The 21,414-nt window shown below is 41.4% G+C and overlaps 1 protein-coding gene, 1 non-coding gene and 1 pseudogene across 38 annotated transcripts in view; 2 read left to right on the top strand and 1 right to left on the bottom strand.

Annotated features, from left to right (window-relative positions):
* Positions 1–19,752, bottom strand: part of MGA (MAX dimerization protein MGA) — a 150,445-nt gene extending 130,693 nt beyond the window's left edge. For 30 of the 37 annotated variants that reach the window (XM_060419075.1, XM_042253011.2, XM_012181250.5 and 27 more), the window contains exon 1: positions 19,706–19,752. The gene's annotated coding sequence lies outside the window, so the exon portion shown is untranslated. Of the gene's footprint in view, positions 1–19,413 lie in introns of all 37 variants that reach the window. The other 7 variants (XM_060419077.1, XM_042253008.1, XM_060419079.1 and 4 more) reach the window with 1 other exon arrangement.
* LOC101116404 (large ribosomal subunit protein uL1-like) lies at positions 50–1,189 on the top strand (annotated as a pseudogene).
* LOC114115905 (U6 spliceosomal RNA) lies at positions 15,051–15,157 on the top strand. The gene has a single exon (XR_003590014.1). It is a non-coding gene; the product is annotated as a U6 spliceosomal RNA (small nuclear RNA).
* Positions 19,753–21,414: the final 1,662 nt, after the last annotated feature.

Raw genomic sequence — 21,414 nt, 5'->3', positions numbered from 1 at the left:
CCTTTACAGAAAAAATTTGCCAACTCCTGGTCCATGAATATGAGAGCCAATGAAGATCATGAAAAATGAGGGGCTCTTGGCAGTTTCTAAGCATCTGGAGAATAATGGTAAGACTGCAATGGCACACCTTCCTGGAAAAAAACAGATTTTCAATACTATCTGAAGACAAAGCCAAGAGGTCAGTTTCTGATTTTTATCTAAGTACTTAACCTCCTGCCACTTCAGGAATTCTGAAGAACACACCTAGTAAATGGATAATCATCACTAAATTATCTGGAGGATAATTAGAAAATGTGTAGATTTTGCAGAGGTTTTACTTCTTTTATTCTCTGGCTGCCCAATTTTTGAATGTTTTGCTACTTAGCACTTCCAGTGCAGGCAAGCTGGTCAGTTCTATCAGCAGGTAAATACTCACTGGGAAAGACCTGGAAATTATTACAATGTGTTAACAAAACTAAAGTTTTAAATACCAACAAAGTAAATTTAACCTAAAAACAAAAACAAACTCTAAAAATGGAGGTGTGGCTCTCTTCTAGTTATTTCAACACAAAGAACCCCAAGCAGCAAAATCTCCCCAGACACCCTCTAGGAGTTAGTGTGGGAAGTCTTGCATAGGAACCAGTGCAAACACTGGAAGTTTTTGGAGTGGTGAAGCTTCAGGTCAGCCTGAAGAACTACAACCCTCAGAAGGACAAATGCTTCTCTGGCACAGTCAGGCTCAAGCCCACTCCCTGCCCCATGGTCTCTATATGTGTTCGAGGAGACAGATAGCACTGTGAATAGGCCAAAGTTGCAGATATCCCCCCATGTGGACATTTTGGTGCTAAACCAACTCAACAAGAATAAGAAACTGGTCAAGAAGCTGGCCAAGAAGCATGATGCCTTTATGATTCAGTCTTCAGCAGACCCCACAAATTCTGGGCCCAGGCCTGAATAAGGCTGGCAAATTTCGTTCCTTGCTGATTCACAATGAGAACATGATGGCCAAGTTAGTGAAGTGAAGTCCATGATCAAACTCCAGACGAAGAAGGTGCTGTGTGTGGCAGTGGCTATTGGCCATGTGAAGATGACAGATTATGAGTTTGTGTACAACATCCACTTAGTTGTCAACTTCCTGGAGTCACTGCTCAAGAAAAATAGGCAGAACATCTGGGTTTTATACATTAACAACGCCACGGGCAAGCCCTAGCACCTATACTAGAAAGTGAAAGTGAAGTCGCTCAGTCGTGTCCGACTCTTTGCGAACCCGTGGACTGTGTAGCCCACCACTCTCCTCTGTCCATGGGATTCTCCAGGCAAGAAGACTGGAGTGGGTTGCCATTTCCTTCTCCAGGGGATCTTCCCGAACCAGGGATCGAACCCAGGTCTCCCACATTGAAGGCAGACACTTTAACCTCTGAGCCACCAGGGAAGCCCCAACTTATTATAAACCATGCTTCCCTTGTGGCTCAGCTGGTAAAGAATCTGCCTACAATGCAGGAGACCTGGGTTCAATCCTTGGGTTGGGAAGACCCCCTGAAGAAGGGAAAGGCTACCCACTCCAGTATCCTGGCCTGGAGAAGTCCATGGACTGTACAGTCCATGGGGTCACAAAGAGTCGGACACGACTGGGAGATTTTCACTTTCACTTAATAAACCATACTCCCACCATTCAATTCAGTCATTCAGTCATGTCCAACTCTTTGCAACCCCATGGACTGCAGCATCCTAGGCTTCCCTATCCATCACCAACTCCTGGAGTTTGCTCAAACTCATATCCATTGAGTCGGTGATACTATCCAACCATCGCATCCTCTGTCATCCCCTTCTCCTTCTGCCCTCAATCTTTCCCAGCATCAGGGTCTTTTCCAATGTGTCAGTTCTTCACATCAGGTGGCCAAAGAATTGGAGCTTCAGCTTCAGCATCAGTTCTTCCAATGAATATTCAGGGCTGAGGTCCTTTAGAATGGACTGGTTGGATCTCCTTGCAGTCCAAGGGATTCTCAAGAGTCTTCTCCAACACCACAGTTCAAAAGCATCAATTCTTTAGCGCTCAACTTTCTTCACAATCCAACTCTCACATCCATACGTGACCACGGGAAAAACCACAGCTTTGACAGACCTTTGCCAGCAAGTAATGTCTCTCCTTTTTAATATGCTGTCTAGGTTGGTCATAACTTTCCTTCCAAGGAGTAAGTGTCTTAATTTCATGGCTGCAGTCACCAATTGAAGAGATTTTGGAGCCCCCCAAAAATAAAATCTGTCACTGTTTCCACTGTTTCCCCATCTATTTGCCATGAAGTGATGGGACCAGATGCCATGATCTTAGTTTTCTGAATGTTGAGATTTAAACCAGCTTTTCACTCTTCTTTTTCACTTTCATCAAGAGGCTCTTTAGTTCCTCTTCACTTTTCTGCCATAAGGGTGTTGTCACCTACATATCTGAAGCTACTGATATTTCTCCCTGCAATCTTGATTCTAGCTTGTGCTTCATCCAGCCAGACATTTCACATGATGTACTCTGCATATAAGTTAAATAAGCACGGTAACAATATACAGCCTTAACGGGCTCCTTTTCCAATTTGGAACCAGTCCATTGTTCCATGTCTGGTTCTAACTGTTGCTTCTTGACCTGCATACAGATTTCTCAGGAGGCAGGTAAGGTGGTCTGGTATTCTCATCGCTTGAAGAATTTTCCAGTTTGTTGTGATCCACACAGTCAAAGGCTTTGGCATAGTCAATAAACCAGATGTTTTTCTGGAATTCTCTTGCTTTTTCTATGATCAACTGGATGTTGGCAATTGGATCTCTGGTTCCTCTGCCTTTTCTAAAACCAGCTTGAACATCTGGAATTTCTCAGTTCACATACTGTTGACGCCTACCTTGGAGAATTTTGAGCATCACTTTGCTAGTGTGTGGGATGAGTGCAATTGTGCGGTAGTTTAAACATTCTTTGGCATTGTCTTTCTTTGGGATTGGAATGAAAAAGGACTTTTTCCAGTCCTGTGGCCACTGCTGAGCTTTCTAAATTTGCTGGCATATTGAGTGCAGCACTTTCACAGCATCATGTTTTAGGATTTCAAAAAGTTCAGCTGGAATTCCATCACCTCCACTAGCTTTGTTTGTAGTGATGCTTCCTAAGGCCCACTTGCCTTTGCACTCCATGATGTCTGGGTCTAGGTGAGTGATCACACCATCATGGTTATCTGGGTCAATAAGATCCTTTTTGTACAGTTCTTCTGTGTACACTTTCTACCAGAACCTGAGTAGAAAATATTCCTCTATTCACTGGGCTGGCCTGTCAAAATCTGTACTAGTATATCCTGTTTGAGCCACCACTTTTTAAGAGGACCAAAGAAGGCCAACAAGGGTGGGAAGAATATTCAGATACTATAATGTATTTTTAAAAGGTTGAAATCATTGAAAATTCACTTTTTAATTTTCGTTTTTAACTTCAATAAGCATTACTATAGGGCTTCCCTGGTGGCTCAGATGGTAAAGAATCTACCCGTAATGCGGGAAACCTAGGTTCAATCCCTGGGTTGGGAAGAGCCCCTGGAGAAAGGAATGGCAATCCACTCCAGTATTCTTGCCTGGAGAATTCCATGGAGAGAGAGCTGGACATGACAGATGACTCACACACACACAAGCATTACTATAGCACTAAACAATAAAACAATCAAAAAAATTTCAAATTTTAATCCATTAAACAATCAACATGATTTATTGAAAACTACTACAGGCCAGGCACTGATCTAGGACAGACCGTCTAGACTCTTGACTTCTTAGAGCTTGCAGTCTAACAGAAAACACAGAAAAATCAATAAATAATATAATTTCTGATACCTACAGTCTTAGTACCCCACTCCAGTACTCTTGCCTAGAAAATCCCATGGACAGAGGAGCCTGGTAGGCTGCAGTCCATGGGGTCGCTAAGAGTCGAACACGACTGAGCGACTTCACTTTGACTTTTCACTTTCATGCATTGGAGAAGGAAATGGCAACCCATTCCAGTTTCTTGCCTGGAGAATCCCAGGGACGGTGGAGCCTGATGGGCTGCTGTCTATGGGGTCGCACAGAGTCGGACACGACTGAAGTGACTTAGCAGCAGCAGCAGCACAGTCTTACTACTGACCATGACTTTGTATTACTCTGAATTTCTATATTCATGTGTATATATTTTTATAGGGTTTGGGGTTTTTTTAGACATCTTTTTTTAAAGCAGGATCTCTGCACTTTTGGTTCTACTCTTCATTTACCACTATTTTTGAAAACATACTTTGCAAGTTGCTGCAAAGACTTTAATATGTGTTTTTCACTTTTAACACCACAATTTAGTTAATATTCCTCCATTCTTCCAACACATGTTATGTCCAGCCTTTGCTGTAAATGCAACAAAGGACTAGGCTGGGAGTGAATTCCCTCTCCAGAGGAATTTGGGCAAGGTAGGCAATAAGCTGTTAAGTTTGCAGGAGGGCTTTTTTTTTTTTTAAGCTGTGCCAAGCTAGTATGAAAGTGCTGAGTCCTATCCACTGAACCACCAGGGAATTCTTTGCAGGAGGACTTTAAAGCTGACGGTAGGATCCCAGAACATTAGAACTAACATACTTAAATAATAAGGAAGCAGGCCATATCCAATCACTCCAGGCAAAACCTCAGCTAAAAAAGAGAATTCTTAATGTGGTGAGAGACAGTAGAGTAGAGGTACATGAGCTGTATCAAAAAACTCCAGCAGACTACTAGCAAGGAAGGAATCCTCTGGCACTATGTGAGGGTAGAACTACCAAGCGCAGAGAAGCTTCTCTCAAATTCCTTGTAAGTCTGCTGTAATAAATTAAAAGCACAAGGCTAACCTTTAGGAAACTTAATGGGAACTTTAGTGGTATCAGGAGAAGAGAATGGGCCAAAAAGGGCAGCTATAAAGTCAACATTGATAATTCCATAGGCACCACTGAGGTCAGCTCTTGAGAAGATCACACAAGAACATCAGTAGCCAATTAAGGTCACCAGGCAGTAGAGGTTTGGGCAGCACAGCCACCTGCAGCAGAACCAACAAATCAACATCCACAGAACAGTCAGGAGCCAGTGAACCATGATCTGGAAGGATTCAGTGATAATCAGTCTCAAAATCAAAGATGATCTTCATAATCATTGCCTAGAAGATTTAAGATGTAGGGATGGATTATGAAGATAAGTTAAAGAAATTACTTGAAGGTTGTCGTGAAAGCAAGAATATTCCATATATTCTAGAGGGTTCTGGAATGGAAGTTTCTACAAAAGGTTTTCAAATGAGCATAAGGAATAACCTTTTGACGTCTAAAACTACTCAACAATGAAACAAGTTTCCTCACAAAGTGGTAAGCTCCCTTGTTATCAGATATATTTAGCAAAAAGTGATCAACTTTTGTGGCTTTTGTAAAGGAGAATCTGAGTTTGATTGGAGTTTTTGTTGTCATTCTTTACCAACTATCTTTAATTGTAATTTTATTTTTATCAAAGTTATCCACAAACAGAGAGGAACATAAAGATACAAGGATAAATATCAGTCAAGCAAACCTGAAGGACAGTTAATGAACATGCCCCCAAAAAGGAGAGAAAAATTAAAAGGAGATCATTTATTCAAGAAACACTGTGCTCTTATTACATACCATGCTCTGTACTAAGTACTAGAGAAACAAACAACAACAAAAAGATTAAACATAAATAAAATAACATACAGAATAAATACAATGTAATATCCTCAAGTGTATCCAGGAACAGAACAAGCACATTATTGGGAAAACTGCTGCTGCTAAGTCTCTTCAGTCGTGTCCAACTCTGTGCAACCCCAGAGACGGCAGCCTACCAGGCTCCTCCGTCCCTGGGACTCTCCAGGCAAGAACACTAGAGTGGGTTGCCATTTCCTTCTCCAAAGCATGAAAGTGAAAAGTGAAAGTGAAGTCGCTCAGTCCTGTCCGACTCTTAGCGACCCCATGGACTGCAGCCCACCAGGCTCCTCCGTCCATGGGCGTTTCCAAGCAAGAGTACTAATGAAGTCCAAATCAAGCCTGGAATTTACCTAATAGTAATATATCAATGTTGGTTTCTCAGTTTTGACAAAGGTGCCCTCGTGAGGTAAGACGTTAACATTAGGAGAAACTGGGTGAGGAGCATAGAAAATCTCTGTTATAAACTACAACTTTTCCATAATCTAAGATCATTCGCCAAAAGGTTTACTTTAAAAAAAACTCGAGTCTTAATGATAAACTACTGCAGTTCCTCAAAAATTTAAGAACAGAATTACCATGTGATCCAGCAATTCTATCAATACTTCGAGATATATACTCAAAAGAATTGATAGCACAGACTCAAAGAGATGTTTATATACCCACGTTCATAACATTATTCACAACAGCCACAACGTAGAAACAACCCAAATATCCATCAACAGATGGGTGGATACACAAAAACACATGATATATACATATAATAGCCATGACTTAGTGACTAATGACAACACAGAATATTATCCAGCCAGTCCTAACACATGGTACAACATAGATGAACTATGAAGCATCAGGCTAAGTGAAATTCTTGCTGTTTAGTCCCTAAGGCATGTCCAGCTCTATTTGTGACCCCATGGACTGTAGCCCACCAGGCTCCTCTGTCCATGAGATTTCCCAGGCAAGAACACTGGAATAGGTTGCTATTTCCTTCTCCAGGGGATTTTCCCAACCCAAAGATCGAAACTGCATCCCCTGCATTGGTAGGCGATTCTTAACCACTGAGCCACCAGGGAAGCCCTAAGTGAAATTAGCCAGTTTCAAAAAGACAAATACTAGGTTGGTACAAAAGTAACTGTGGTTTTTTGCATTGTTGACCTTTCCCATTTGATACTGGAATACATTCTTAAATGTGGTTATGTTATACATCATTTTAATGCACATTTCTCACCTTTTTTTTTTTTTGCTAATGACATTACTTAGTATTTATATTTATTTTAGCCTATAAAAATGATGTTAGACAAAAAGCAAATTCAAGCAATTTTTTTTTTTAATTTCAAAATCAGTCACAAAGCAGTGGAGACAATTCACAACATCAACAATGCATCTGGCCCAGGAACTGCTAACAAATGTATGATGCAGTGGTGGTTTGTGAAGTTTTGCAAGTGATGAGAGCCTTGAAGATGAAAAGCATGCTGGCCAGGCAATGGGAAGTTGACAATGACCAACTGAGAGCAATCACCCAAGCTGATCCTCTTACAACTACACAAGACCCCTGGAGAATGAAAAAAAAAAAAAAAACAACTACACAAGAAGTTGCTGAAGAACTCAACATTGACCATTCTAAAGTCATTCGGCATTTGAAACAAATGGGAAAGGTGAAAAAGCTCAATAAGCAGGTGCCTCATGAGCTGACCACTAATCGAAAAATTCTTTGTTTTGACATGTCACCTTTCATTCCACCTAACAACAACAAATCATTTCTTGATAGATTGTGACATGCGACAAATGAAAAGTGGATTTTATACATCAGGCGGTGACCAGCTCAGTTGTTAGACTGAGCAGGAGCTCCAACGCACTTCCCAAAGCCAAACGTGTACCAAAACAAGGTCATGGTCAGTGTCCGGTGGTCTGCAGCCAGTCTGATCCACTACAGCTTTTTGAATCCCAGCAAAACCATTACATCTGAGTAGTACGCTCAACAATTTGATGAGATGCACCGAAAACTGCAATACCCGCAGCCCGCACTGGTCAACAGAATGGACCCAACTCTTCTCCATGACAACGTGCGACCATACATCGTACAATGAATGCTTCAAAAGCTGAACGAACTGGACTACCAAGTTTTGCCTCATCTGCCATATTCACCTGCCCCTCGCCAATCAACTACACTTCTTCAAGCATCTAGACAACCTTTTGCAGGGAAAATGCTTCTACATCCAGCAGGAGGCAGAAAATGTTTTCCAAGAGATTATCAAATCCCAAAGCATGGATTTTTACACCACAGGAATAAATGAACTTGTTTCTCATTGGCAAAAATGTGTTGATTGTAATGGTTCCTATTTTGATTAATAAAGATCTGTTTGAACCTAGTTATAATGATTTAAAATTCACGGTCCAAAACCTCAATTACTTTTGTACCAACCTAATATTTTGTATGATTTCACGTATGTGGGGTATTTGCAGTAGTCAAATTCACGGAGACAGAAAGCAGAATGGTGTGCGGGGACTAGGGTGAGAGGAAAACGGTAAATTAAATAGTATTTTATATGTACAGAGTTTCAGCCTGGAGAAATGAAATCCTGGAGATGGATGGTGATGATGACTGCACAACAATGTGAACACAGTGCCAAAGAACTAGATACTTACCACTAGTTAAAACAGTGTATTTTATATTCTATTTTATTACAATTTTTTAATATAGTCAAATAAATACAACGATAGAGGTCTAAACAGCAGAGCTCTAACTTCCCTGAGACTCTGACTTCTAAGATGAGTTATGAGCAAGACAGTCAGTCATCCTAGGAAAAAAAAAATGGGGGGAAGGAACACCGAATACAAGCAGAGGTATAGCAAGCATGGTAGTCTATAACAACAGTTGGAAAACTACAACCCCATAGGCCATGTTCTGCCATCTTTTTTTATTTGCCCACAGACTAAGAATGGTTTTTACATTCTTTAATGGATGAAAAAAAATTAATCAAATTTTAATGACATGAAAAATTTTAATGTCCATAATTAAAGTTTCCCTGGAACAGAGCCATGATCATTCACTTACACATTGTCAATAGCTGCCTTCATGCTACCACAGCACGAGTGAGTAGTTATTGACAAAAAAGACCCCAAAAACTTAAAATATTTCTTATCTGGCCTTTTACAGAAAAAGTCTCCCAACCCCTGGTCTAGAGGCCTGAAAGTAGTACCTGTAGTATGGATTTAACAAAGATGTGTCTGAGAGAGACAGACAGTAAATGAGATAAGCTACAAGGTGCGTGTGCTTAGTCACGCAGTCATGTCGGACTCTTTACAACCCCATGGACTGCAGTCTGCCAGGCTCCTCTGTCCATGAGGATTCTTCAGGCAAGAATACTGCAGTGGGTTGCCATGCCCTTCTCCAGGGGATCCTCCCAACCCAGAGATTTAACCCAGGTCTCCCACATTGCAGGTGGCTCGCTCAGATTCTTCACCAACTGAGCCACCAGGGAAGCCCAAAGCTATAAGGTAAAGGGCTGTATCTGCTAGGCTAAAGAATCTGAACTGGTCTCCACTTGATTCCATTTATTATGAGAAGCTACTGAAGAACTGCACTGAGAGTAATCTGCCTAGATTCACCTTATGTAAAGGCAATTATTTATTCATATCTAAAGGTAGCTGAAATATTTTATTTACTAAAAAACAAAACTTGCCACTTAAAAAAAAAAGACTAGAAGCATATCAGTAAGGTTAACAGTGAGTGGTAGGCTGTCTCACTCTTTGCAACTCCGTGGACTGTAGCCCGCCAGGCTCCTCTGTCCGTGGGGTTTTTCCAGGCAAGGATACTGGAGTGGGTTGCCACTTCCTTCTCCAGGGATCTTCCCAGACCAGCAATCAAACCTGTGCCTCCTGCACTGGTACGCAGATTCCTTGAAAGTGGTAGGTAGCATATTTGACATTTTTATTTCCTTTTTTGTGCTTATCTATGTTTTTCATATCTTCTCAAATGAGAAGAAAACTGCTTCTATAATTCAAATCCAAAAATAAGTACTTTTAAACTCATATTCATACACACAACATTTTTTCCCCTAGGTTCTATACACTTCTCCCCTCCCCCTCAACTGCTCCCACCCCTTCAGCCTTAGGCAGAAGGAGAAAACGTGTCTAAGGAAACCTATCCATATAGCAAAACTATAAAAGGATGCCTCTGTCACACTAACAAAGGTTAAATAACATTCTACCTTTTCAAATTACCTATTTGCTTTATAGGCGTGCAAGAATCAAATGCTGGAAAGCAATGCACTGGCAGAGCACTCTTCCCATATAGGGCTTTCATGACATCAAAGAGTGAAATCAACAATATCTTTTTGAAACTAAAAATGTTGAAGGACAGGAGAAAATGCAGAGCTTGCAAGTCAGGTCAAAATGTTGAAACAGATGCAAGATAAGACCATATATCTCTGCAAATATAATTATGGGCTTAAGAAATGCAAAGTCTTTGATTTATACACAGTACTCTGCACTTACTGATACACCGCTTGTTAAGATTAAACTCCTTTTTAATGTTATGTTTCAATTCCTTGACTAAATTGTCAGGGATTTGTGTGCAAGGAACCAGAACTTTTCTTTTGTGCATCCCCCACAGCACCCCATACAGTGCCCACATATGGTGGTGCTTAATACATGCCTACAATTGAATGACAGAATAATTAACCCTACTTGAGCTCACAGACTGAAACCTGCACACCTACAATTCACACCATTAAGTCTGTCTCTCTGCAATAGTTTAAAGACATTCCTGGGGTGGGTACTGCTGATTCTACTGGATTTATTACATTGGGTTTCTCCTCTAGCAAACAGCTCAAAGTACACATGTAATGTTAAAATAGAATTCCTGACTACTGAGAAGGTGGGTGTGAAAGTGGGCAAATGAAAGAAGAAATCTATTATAATACCTTGCCTTCAAAGAATAAGCATTATTCAACTCTAGAGATTAAACCACTCTAAAAATGTCTCTGAACTAAGGCTCCTAATTGACAGTATTAAACTTTGTACTGGCTAAATTCAATCACAATAAATATCATTAAAACCAAAACTCACCAGTAAAAAAAATCCTAAAAATCTCAGCTAATGATCCATATGTTCATGTATTATAAGATAAAGTTTTAGTTATTTACTCTCTTTTGCCAAAACAAAACTTCTAAACTTTTTCCAAGCATTAGCTTGTACATCTACTACATGTCACACACTGGGGAAACAAATGAATTAAAAAAGCCAGTCAAGGGTCAGGATGGGGAGCACATGTACACTCATGGCTGATTCATGTGAATGTATGGCCCAAACCACCACAATATTGTAATTAGTCTCCAATTAAAATTTTTAAAAATTTTTTTAGTAAAAATAAACATCATTTACCCACCAAAAAAAAAAAAAAAGCCAGTCAATATCAACTGACTTTATATTCTGCTATAAATTAAAGTACCAACAACAGAGCTGAGGAAGTACTGTGCACTAAGGAGCAAACTTTTATCTGTGGAAATTTGGGGAAATTACATAGCAAATGTAAGCTACACACAGAAGACTGAGCAAGAGTTTGAGGCAAAGAGCAGAAAGAGAAGTAGAAAGAGTGTATCAGGCAAATAGAGGGTTATACACAAGCAGAACATGTTGGGCATGACAGGAATGATAAAGAGAAGAGAGGATAGAAAGGTAGGGCAGAGTTCAACAGTGATAGGCCTGGCATGCTAAACTATGAAATTTGGAGTTTATGCCCCCAGGTAACAGAGACAAAACTCTTTAAGTAGGGCAGAGAGAAAAACCTGAAGAATCAGTTTATGTATCAGGAAGAGCCCAAGTTACATTACAAACATCTCAAAAGCTTTATTTAATATTGTACCATACAGACACAGTAAATACTGTGCTTATGCAGATACAAAACAATCTAAGGGTTACTTATTTCTCTATCTAAGCTTTCAGTTTAGTTTCAGGGCTCGGTCACTGGCCCTCTTCTCTACCTCCCTGGCTGACCTCACCAGACCCAGATTTTTAAACGCCATCTACGTATTGATGACATCCTAAATGTATATTCACAGCCATGACTTTGACTGTGGGCTCCAGACTGAACAATCAATTACCTATTTCTGGATAGAGAGCGTGTGTGTTAGTCACTCACAACTCTTTGCGAGCCCATGGACTGTAGCCCACCAGGCTCCTCTGTCCACAGGATGCTCCAGGCAAGAATATTGGAGTGGGTAACCATTCCCTTCTCCCAGGGGATCTTCTCAACCCAGGAATCAAACCCAGGTCTCCTGCTTTGCAGGCAGATTCTTTACAGTCTGAACCACCAGGAAGGATTTCCAGTGAACATCTCAAAATCAACATATCCAATTAAATTGTTCAGTTTAAACTCCAAACTAGTAACTCCTTCCAGTATTCCATCTCTGTATGTGATACTAATTGCTCTAGCTAACCTTGGATCCATCTTTGATCCCTCTCTCACACATCTCACAACTAATCTATCAGCAAATTCTATCAATTCCACCTTCCAAACAGACTCTGAATCTGACCTCCCCTCACACTGCTTCCATCACTGCCTCTCTGACCCAAAGCCATCATACTTCATCATACCATTCCAATGACTTCCTGAATGGTCTCCTGCTGCCCCTCTTGCCTCTCCAGTAGTCAAAACAATCTTGTAAAAACATAAATTAGATAGTATTGTTTGTCTTCATAAAACTTGTCCAGTGGATCCCACCACACTTAGAACAAAATCCAAAGCCCTTCGAGTTTATAAAGCTCTATACCATCTGAGACCCACAACTTCTCAGTATCATTTGCTACTACCAAACTGCCACCACCACTGCCATCAATACTGCAGCAATCTCCAAACTCGAGCACACCAGCCTTCTTACACTTCCTTGAAAATCTCAAACTGATTCTTGCCCCAGAACCTTTGCACTAGTAGCCCCGCCCACTGCTTGAAAAGTTCCACATGCTAGCAGGGCTCACTCCTTATCATTCAGGTTTCTTTACCTTTAAATGCTACCTCAGAGAATCCTTAGCGCATGACCACCTAAAAGAAACACCAAGCCTACCACCACCACGCTCTATTCTTTTGTACTGTTTTCTTCACAGCACTGTGACAATATCTGAAATCATATTATGTATTAGTTTGTTGTCTATCTACTAGAACATAAATTCCCATTATAAATAAGATTGTTGGGATTTCCCTGGTGGCCCAGTTTCCACTGCAGGGGGCACATGTTCAGTCCCTCATCTCCTTGGTCACGGAACTATTCTGGTCAGGGATCCTATCCCAAATTCTATGTGGCATGGCCAGATAAAAAAAAAATTTTTTTAGGAAAAAAAAAATTAAGACACTGTCTTCTTCACTGCTCAATCCCTAGACCTGTATAATACCCGGCATACAGTAGGGTTCGTTAATACTTGCTGTTGAATGAATTTACCTAATTGGCCTAATCTATCTTATTTATTTTCACCTTGTTAGGCATAATTCATAGTTACCAGGCTGTTCTTCCTAACACAGTTTAAAGACTGTTAAAACAAGCTATACTATACTAATGCCTTTAATTCCTTTTTATAGTTAGTCCTTCCAGCAACTTGGCCAGTTATTTTTTCTTTGACTCTAATTTCTATTATCATCTGTCTGTATTATCAGCTTATCGATGTACCACTTACTACAAATGCTATTGCTAAAGATCGACAGACATGTTCACAATATTATTACAAATACTTTTTGTTATAACAAAAACAAGGAACACAGATTATTTTCTAAAAAACAGAAACTACAAAAAAAGAAAACATTTAAAAACCAAATTCACAGGCAGGTGATCAAGGTCAACATTGTGACAAGTCATGTTGACTCTAACCCCAGTCTAATCATGGAAAAAACATCAAATCCCAATTGAGGAACATCTGACCAGTACTCTTCAAAACTGTCAAGGTCATCAAAACAAGAAAAGTCAAGAAACTAGCACAGTCAAGAGAATCCTAAGAGGACATGATTAAAAGGTATTGTGGTTGTATAATGGAAGGTTCTGAGAGGAAAGAATTTCGTAAGAACTCTCTGCAGATGACTTGGAAGAACAAGCAGCCAGCTTTGTTTGGAACAAAGCTATGGCCATCTGGGTCACACATGCCTTACGTTTGTTTTCACTTTTTCCCTACATCACTTCTCTTTTCCCCCTCACACCTTCTTCCCTGTAATTTCACCCATCAAAAAAGCACTGTATGTGCGTGCGCGTGTGTGTGTGTGTGTGTGTGTGTGTGTGTGTGTTCAGTCACTTAGTCGTGCCTGACTCTTTGTGACCCTATAGCCTGCTAGGCTCCTGTCCATGTGATTTTCCCAGGAAGAATACTGAAGTGGATTGCCATTTTCTACTCCAGGGGATCTTCCCAACCCAGGAATCGATCCCAAGTCACCTACATCTCATGTACTGCAGGTCAATTCTTTACCTCTGAGCTACCAGGGAAACCAACAAACCATTAATAAAATTTTTAAGTATTTATGATATCCTAGATGAAATTTTTGAATAGAAAAAGAGACAGTAGATAAAAACTGAAAAAAAAAAAAACCTGATTAAACTATGCAGTTCATAATTGTGTATCTTGGTTCATTAATTATAATATATACACCACACAAACATTAAGACATTAACAATAGGGAAAACTGGGCATTTGGTATTTAGAGACTCTCTATACTGTCTTTGAAATTTTTCTATATATCTAAAACTTTTCCAAAAAATAACAAGTTTTTTTTAAATTAAATTCATCCCAAAATCCTATCATTCAAATAAAATCACCATTAGTTTATGTTTGATATAAACCATCTTAGATTTCTAGGTAAATGAACACATAGAGGTATATTCCTACAAAAATGTGATCACACTACAAATAACCTTAAAACTGGCTTTTTACACTTAACAATATATATAATGTGCTTTCCAAGTCATTACTAGAAATCTCTATCATGCCTACTAGTTACATTACCCTCTACGCTGCTGCTGCTGCTGCTGCTGCTGCTAAGTCACTTCAGTCATGTCTGACTCTGTGCGACCCCCATAGACAGCAGCCCACCAGGCTCCCCCATCCCTGGGGTTCTCCAGGCAAGAACACTGGAATGGGTTGCCATTTCCTTCTCCAATGCATGCAAGTGAAAAGTGAAAGGGAAGTCGCTCAGTCGTGTCCGACTCTTGGAGACCCCATGGACTGCAGCCTACCATGCTCCTCTGTCCATGGGATTTTCCACTGGAGTGGGGTGCCATCGCCTTCTCCAACTACCCTCTATGAGGGCATCTTATTTATGTAGCCAAACACCCATTATTTAAAATTTACATTTTTCTTGGGGTTTTTTTGCTACTATTTAAGACAACTATTGTGCTCACTTCAGCAGCACATATACTAAAACTGGAAAGATGCAGAGAAGATTAGCATGGCCACAATACAAGGATGACATGCAAATTCATGAAGTGTTCTGTATTTTTATGCATGGCAGAAACCAACACAATATTACAAGTAATTATCCTTCAATTAAAAATAAAATTAATTTTTTAAAAAAGACAACTCTTAAACGAGTATCTTTGCAAATTTACCACTTAGGGCCTTAATAAAGAAAAGGAGCAACTGAGTGATAGGTTATTAACGCTTCAATGTGTGCTTAGTCGCTCAGTTGTGATCAACTCTTGGCGACTGGCAACCCCATGGAGTATAGCCACCAGGCTCCTCTGTCCATGGCAAGAATGCTGGAGTGGGTTGCTATTTCCTCCTCCAAGGGCTCTTCCCAACCCAGAGATCGAACCCAAGTCTCCTGTGTCTCCTGCTGCTGCTGCTGCTAAGTCACTTCAGTCGTGTCCGACTCTGTGTGACCCCAGAGATGGCAGCCCACCAGGCTCCCCCGTCCCTGGGATTCTCCAGGCAAGAACACTGGAGTGGGTTGCCATTTCCTTCTCCAATGCATGCAAGTGAAAAGTCAAAGTGAAGTTGCTCAGTCGTGTCCAACCCTCAGCGACCCCATGGACTGCAGCCTACCATGCTCCTCTGTCCATGGGATTTTCCAGGCAAGAGTACTGGAGTGGGGTGCCATTGCCTTCTCCGGTGTCTCCTGCACTGCAGGTAGATTCTTTACCACTGAGTCACCTGGGATGCCCATGCTTTCCTTAAGTATGGCCAAAATATTCTCCAGAAAGAATGTTCAAAAGTAAATATCCATGAACAACAGTGTATGAGTGTGCCCATTTCCCCACTCCTATGCCAATACTAGATACTACTATTTTATCACATATATGCCAATTTGCTGCAGAGGGAGTTGTTCTGTGTTGTTTCTAAGTAGAAAATAATTTTTATCTTTATTGATTATTTTTATTTCTCTATGCATGCAATCTATCTATTCAGGTCTTTTGACAATCTGTTAGATGCTAAAGTAACCTTCTGAGTCCAACCTGCTGCAAAAAAATTTTTCCCCACATTTTGCCTGGATCTAGTCATTATTGGTTCCCCTACACCTGGAAAACTGCCTGCCACATCAAACACACTCAATAAATATGTCAAATGAATACTAAATGAGTAAAGGTGTCTTTTAACTTGATGGTATTGTTGCCAACTAGAGGCTGTTTTACATAATTTTATCAATAAGAATTCTATCAATCATAATTGCCTTTGCAATCATGCTCAGAACAGCTCATCCTATGCGAAGACTAGAAAATTGCTTACCCGTTTTTTTAAAGCAGTAATTTTTCTTTAAATATTAAGACTTTATTTACAAAGCTTCTTTGTTGCACAGAAAGTAAAAAAGGTCGTTATAATCTCCAGCAGCCACAGACAGCTAACTCACCAAGACTTACAAGTCTTACACAAAAACCTAACAACTCTTACAAATTTGTTGGGGTGAAGTGCCCAAGGTTGGTGGTGGATTTCTAAGAGGGACTAAATGGAAGAAGGTGGAATGTTACACAAACTATTCTTTGGCAATTTGTGTGACAGGGTAGGTGGGCGTCCTGGGGTTTGTATCACAGCTACCTTTAAAAAAAAACAGCTGAAAATTCATGTCAGCAGTCCAGCCAATACTGAACAGTTCTTTTCCTTCAAGTTATTTGAGGTCTCATTAATCATCATCTCCTTCATCATCTGTTTCTCTCTTCCTTAAAGCAGGAACTTAGAATTCATATTCTATATTTAATTCCCCCAGATTTTAGATGGCAGATGGTTGAATGGCATCACCGACTCAAGGGACATGAGTTTAAGTAAGTTCTGGGAGTTGGTGATGGACAGGGAAGCCAGATGTGCTGCAGTCCATGGGGTCGCAAAGAGTCAGACACAACTGAACTAACTCTCAGATTTTATTTACATTTTAAGGAAGGATTCCATTTTTTTTCCAAATGGCTAGCCAATTGTTTCAACATAATTTCAAAATTCTTTCTCAACTAACATGAAATGTCACCTGTATAACACTAGTCTTATATATTTCTAGATTATTTTGACCCAGTGCTATCTATTCCAGTTACCGCTTATTGTTTTGATTACCATAGCTTTATTTGTATATTCACTAGTACAAGTCCCCACTTAATTTTCTTCTTTCAAAATTTTTTCGACTTTATAAGCTCATTCTTCCAAGTGAAACTTAGACTCATTTTGTCAAGTTTTCTAAAAGAATTCTGGTTGGAACTGTAAATTATCAGCCATACGACCTTGTGCCAGTTACTTAATCTCTCTGTTGCTATTTCCCTCGTTGGGAAAATGAAGATAGTAGTACTTATTGAAATCTTTGATGTTAGTACTTGGATCTGAAGTTCTGTGTCTCTATAGGAGGTTTTCTGAGAGACTGTAATTCTTGTCCCTGGAGGTGCAGAGGTTAAAGCGTCTGCCTGCAATGTGGGAGACCTGGGTTCAATCCCTGGGCCAGGAAGATACCCTGGAGAAGGAAATGGCAACCCACTCCAGTATTCTTGCCTGGAGAATCCCATGGACGCAGGGGCTTGGTGGACAGTCCATGGGCAGCAAAGAGTCGGACACAACTGAGCGACTTCACTTTCACTTTCAGTACTTAACTCAGGTTTGTTATGAGAACTAAGTGAATTAAGACATAAAGTACTAGGCTAGAAAGATGTTAACTACTAGTATAACTGTTCAAAAGTGATAACTATTATCATTTATTAAACATTTATTGTTCAATAAATGTTTTCCAGATTGTGTGCCCACAAAATTCAAAAGGCTCTTCAAGATACACCAAATGTACCATAAAGCCCAGGCAATGATATGAAAAACACATAACTTAGGCCTGCTTCATTTCACTAAAACCTTGACCCTTGGTAAAACGCAGAACTATGAAAAACAACAAAGGCTGGTGGTAGGAAGCCTCAAAATTTTTATAAAGACTGGCCCACCAAGTGGAGAAGATCACTTCTTTCTAGTGAGAGTTTTGGGGCATTAGCACATGCCCTTTAACTCCTTTCGTTTCCCTATCTCCACTGTTATGACAATACTACTTCCCTCTTGACTTCTCTCCAAGAAAACAGAGGGACTAGAAGTCTAAGACAAAATACTTTTCAAATGAGATAGTGGCCAGGTACAGAGTATATATGCTACTGCTAACTACAGACAGACGTGTTCAGAATATTTTAACAAGCTACCTCCACCAAGTTTCCCACATCAATTTAAGGATGGACGCAGGGGGACTATTGTGGGTTTTCTCCTACGGGGAGACCGGCTTATCTCCCAATGACTGTTTTTAATTGTTTTGCTATCAGCATGACATTGGGTTGAGGTAGAGGTCATATACCTTCTAAGGGCTTTAAAAAATAATAATAATAACCTCCTATACAGAGCTGTACGATGAGTAAACAGAGGCCAGGACTGGCAACGTAAAAGCGTGCTGAGCCCAGTTCGACTCTGTGCGCTGCAGCCTGCCAGGCTCCTCTGTCCATGTAATTTTTCAGACAAGAATACTGGAGTGGGTTGCCATTTCCTCCTCTACGGGATCTTCCGGACCAAGGGATCGAACCTGCGTCTCCTGCGTCCCCTGCATTGTCAGGCGGATTCTTCACCGCTGAGCCACCAGGGAAGCCCCAGGACTGGAACATGACTTCCTAATTGCAAAAGCAGCCAAAGGCCTACCCCCTAGGTGTCCTCAATCCCAGAACCCTGCTCGGTCTACCACACCACACAGCTTCTCACCGACGCTTGCCACGCTTCGAGGTGGGAGGAGTAAAAGCAGCCAGTCGGGCCATAGGAAAAGCGCTGGAAAACCTAGGAACGGCGCAGTCGAGAGCACATGACTGGCTGCTCGTCTCCCCTTCCACCCTCCCCCGTCCCCGCGCCAGCAGCACGCGCTGCCAACCTCGTCATGTGACCTTCACGCGGCCGCAGCGCTCCCCCTACTAGGCGACTCTTTCCAGCAGCCATTTTGCCTAGAACTTGTCGTCCGTGCTCACAGCGGAGCAGGACGCCACGAAAACCGGCGGCCAGACTTTACAGGCCGCACATGCGCTTCGAAAGAGTGCTGGGACCGGCAGGGGAAAGCCGAACCTCACTGAACACGTCGCACCCCGGGGCGCCGGGGAAAGCTGTGGGTGCGCCTCCGAGTGCGATTGGCTGCGGCGTCCACGTGACGCCACTGCCCCCCACATTTTCCTTGCACCCCCCCCCCCAAAAAAACAGACAGACTCTTAACACCTCGCTCCAAGTAAGCGCCGCTGGGCGCGTGGGGACAGACGGGGCGCGTGGCAACCAGGGCGCCTGCGCGTACCTGCCAGGGCCGACCGCAGCGGGCCCACGAGCCGCTCCGCACACGGGTCCCGGAATCCTCGCGCTGCTGGAACACCCGGCTAGTCATTGGCGGCCAGGTTTGATCACGTGATCAGCTCAGGCCCGCCCCTAACCGCTAATCACCTGGCACCGTTCTCGAAGCGGCGCCGAAAGTCGTTCGCACGCGGAAAGGGAGGGTAGTTAGAAGACCTCCTTTTCAGCCGTTATGAGATTATATTCCTAAAGTGGAAACGAGAAAGCAGGAAGTCAAAACTAACTCAGGTCACACCTACCGCTTTAACTTCGCGTGCCCCTCCAGGAGCCGGGAACCATCGCCCTTGGGCGCTCCCCGATGCACGCCGGGATATGTCTGGCGCCCTTCGGTGTGCTGCAGAGCATGCCGGGAAAGGCACCTCTCCTGATTTCCTGGCTCTCACCTCCCTGGTTTTCCTTTCTGGTCCCGTAGAAAGCCCTGTCCTACGGCGGGGATGCAGGCAGTTTGGGTAATTATGGGAGCGAGACTGGGTGTAACAGTCACTTTCAGTCTCCCTTCTCCCACTAGTTTGATGGCTGTGTGGTTTTAGGGAAACTGCTTAACTTTTCTTCAGGGAGAATGCATTTGGTAAGTTCCTGCTGAGTGCCTTTTTGAAAATTGGAAAGAAAGAAGTTATTTGCCTACAGGCAAACTATCTAAAGTTCGTGGTAATGGGAGGGGAAGAATGCTAATTTAGATACAACTTACTATAAACCCCTCTTGGAAGTAGAAATAATGCTTCAGAATGTCTTTGGGGACAGAAGACCAGACCTTTCTTGATAAGCGTACTGCTGTTGTTGGGGAAAGTGGAGGTGAGAGGAGCAGGAGGAATTTTAAAGGAGCCAGAGATGTAGCCCTACTACATTTTCTGTTTCAACCTAATCTAGCTATGATGTATTGAAGCCGAAAAAAAAAACACCATCTACTAAGATGAGAAAAAGTGGTCTTGCATTTGAATGAGTTAATTTTGTACTGTATTCACGAAACTGACCTCCAGAACAAATACAATAATAGCAAAAAACATACTCTACTCCCAATTAAAACAGTTCGTATCTGTTCTGCTCTAACTCCATTCTTCAGCTTTGCAGATTTCAAAACTTTGTTTTTTCGGTTAACAAAGGAATGATTAAACTGGAGGAATTTGACTAGCGCTGCTCAGACTCAAGAATGCTGATTTAAAAGCTAGAAATTAAGTGTGTTAATTTATAATGTGGTTATCAAGCCAAAATATATTGTTTTCCACACCCTTTTCTGGTTTCAAGGCGCTTACTTGATAAGCCTAATTACTTATCAGAAGATTATGTTCTGACTAGGAAATCAAAAGAAAGGAAATTAGACAATCACATGTACTAAAACTATTAATTGCCTATCAATGTTAAACTTGATGTTAATCAAACAGTCCCGTATACTTTATTACATTTAATGTGAGCAACAACCCTGAGAGAAAAGTACTATACTAATATTACCACCTTCTGAGACAGTCTTAGGAGTGGGAAACTAAAAAATGTGTTTCCACGTTTTCTCCAGGCAATTGTGACGCACAACTAGGTTGGGGTCATTGCCTATAGTGGAAAGAGCCCTGGCCTTGAAATCAGACCCATTTGAGTGAACTTGCAGTTCTCCACTTTCTGTACTTTGACCTTGAACAGATTTTTTTTTTAACATTTTAATCCTCACTTCCTTTAACTTCGATTTGGGGCCAATAAACTTAGCCTTTGGATTGTCATGATGTTTCCAAAATAAAAATATTTTGAACACCTGTCACAGTCCTTGGTGAATAGGAGGCACTGTATAGCTGTGAATACAAATTAGTGATAAAGGTTGTGTTTTAACCAGCATCCTGTGTCCAATACAGCATATTCTTGAATCCTTTTTCCTCCACTATTCTGTTTCTCCCCTAGACAGTGCTAGAGGCACACCAACAGATTCTTACACTGCAGATCTTTTTTAGATTCCTTGGTGGCTGGT

Source organism: Ovis aries, chromosome 7 (assembly GCF_016772045.2).
Source record: "Ovis aries strain OAR_USU_Benz2616 breed Rambouillet chromosome 7, ARS-UI_Ramb_v3.0, whole genome shotgun sequence".
Classification (NCBI taxonomy): domain Eukaryota; kingdom Metazoa; phylum Chordata; class Mammalia; order Artiodactyla; family Bovidae; genus Ovis; species Ovis aries.
The sequence above is the reverse complement of the archived record's forward strand: the minus strand, read 5'-3'. Positions and strand labels throughout refer to the sequence as shown.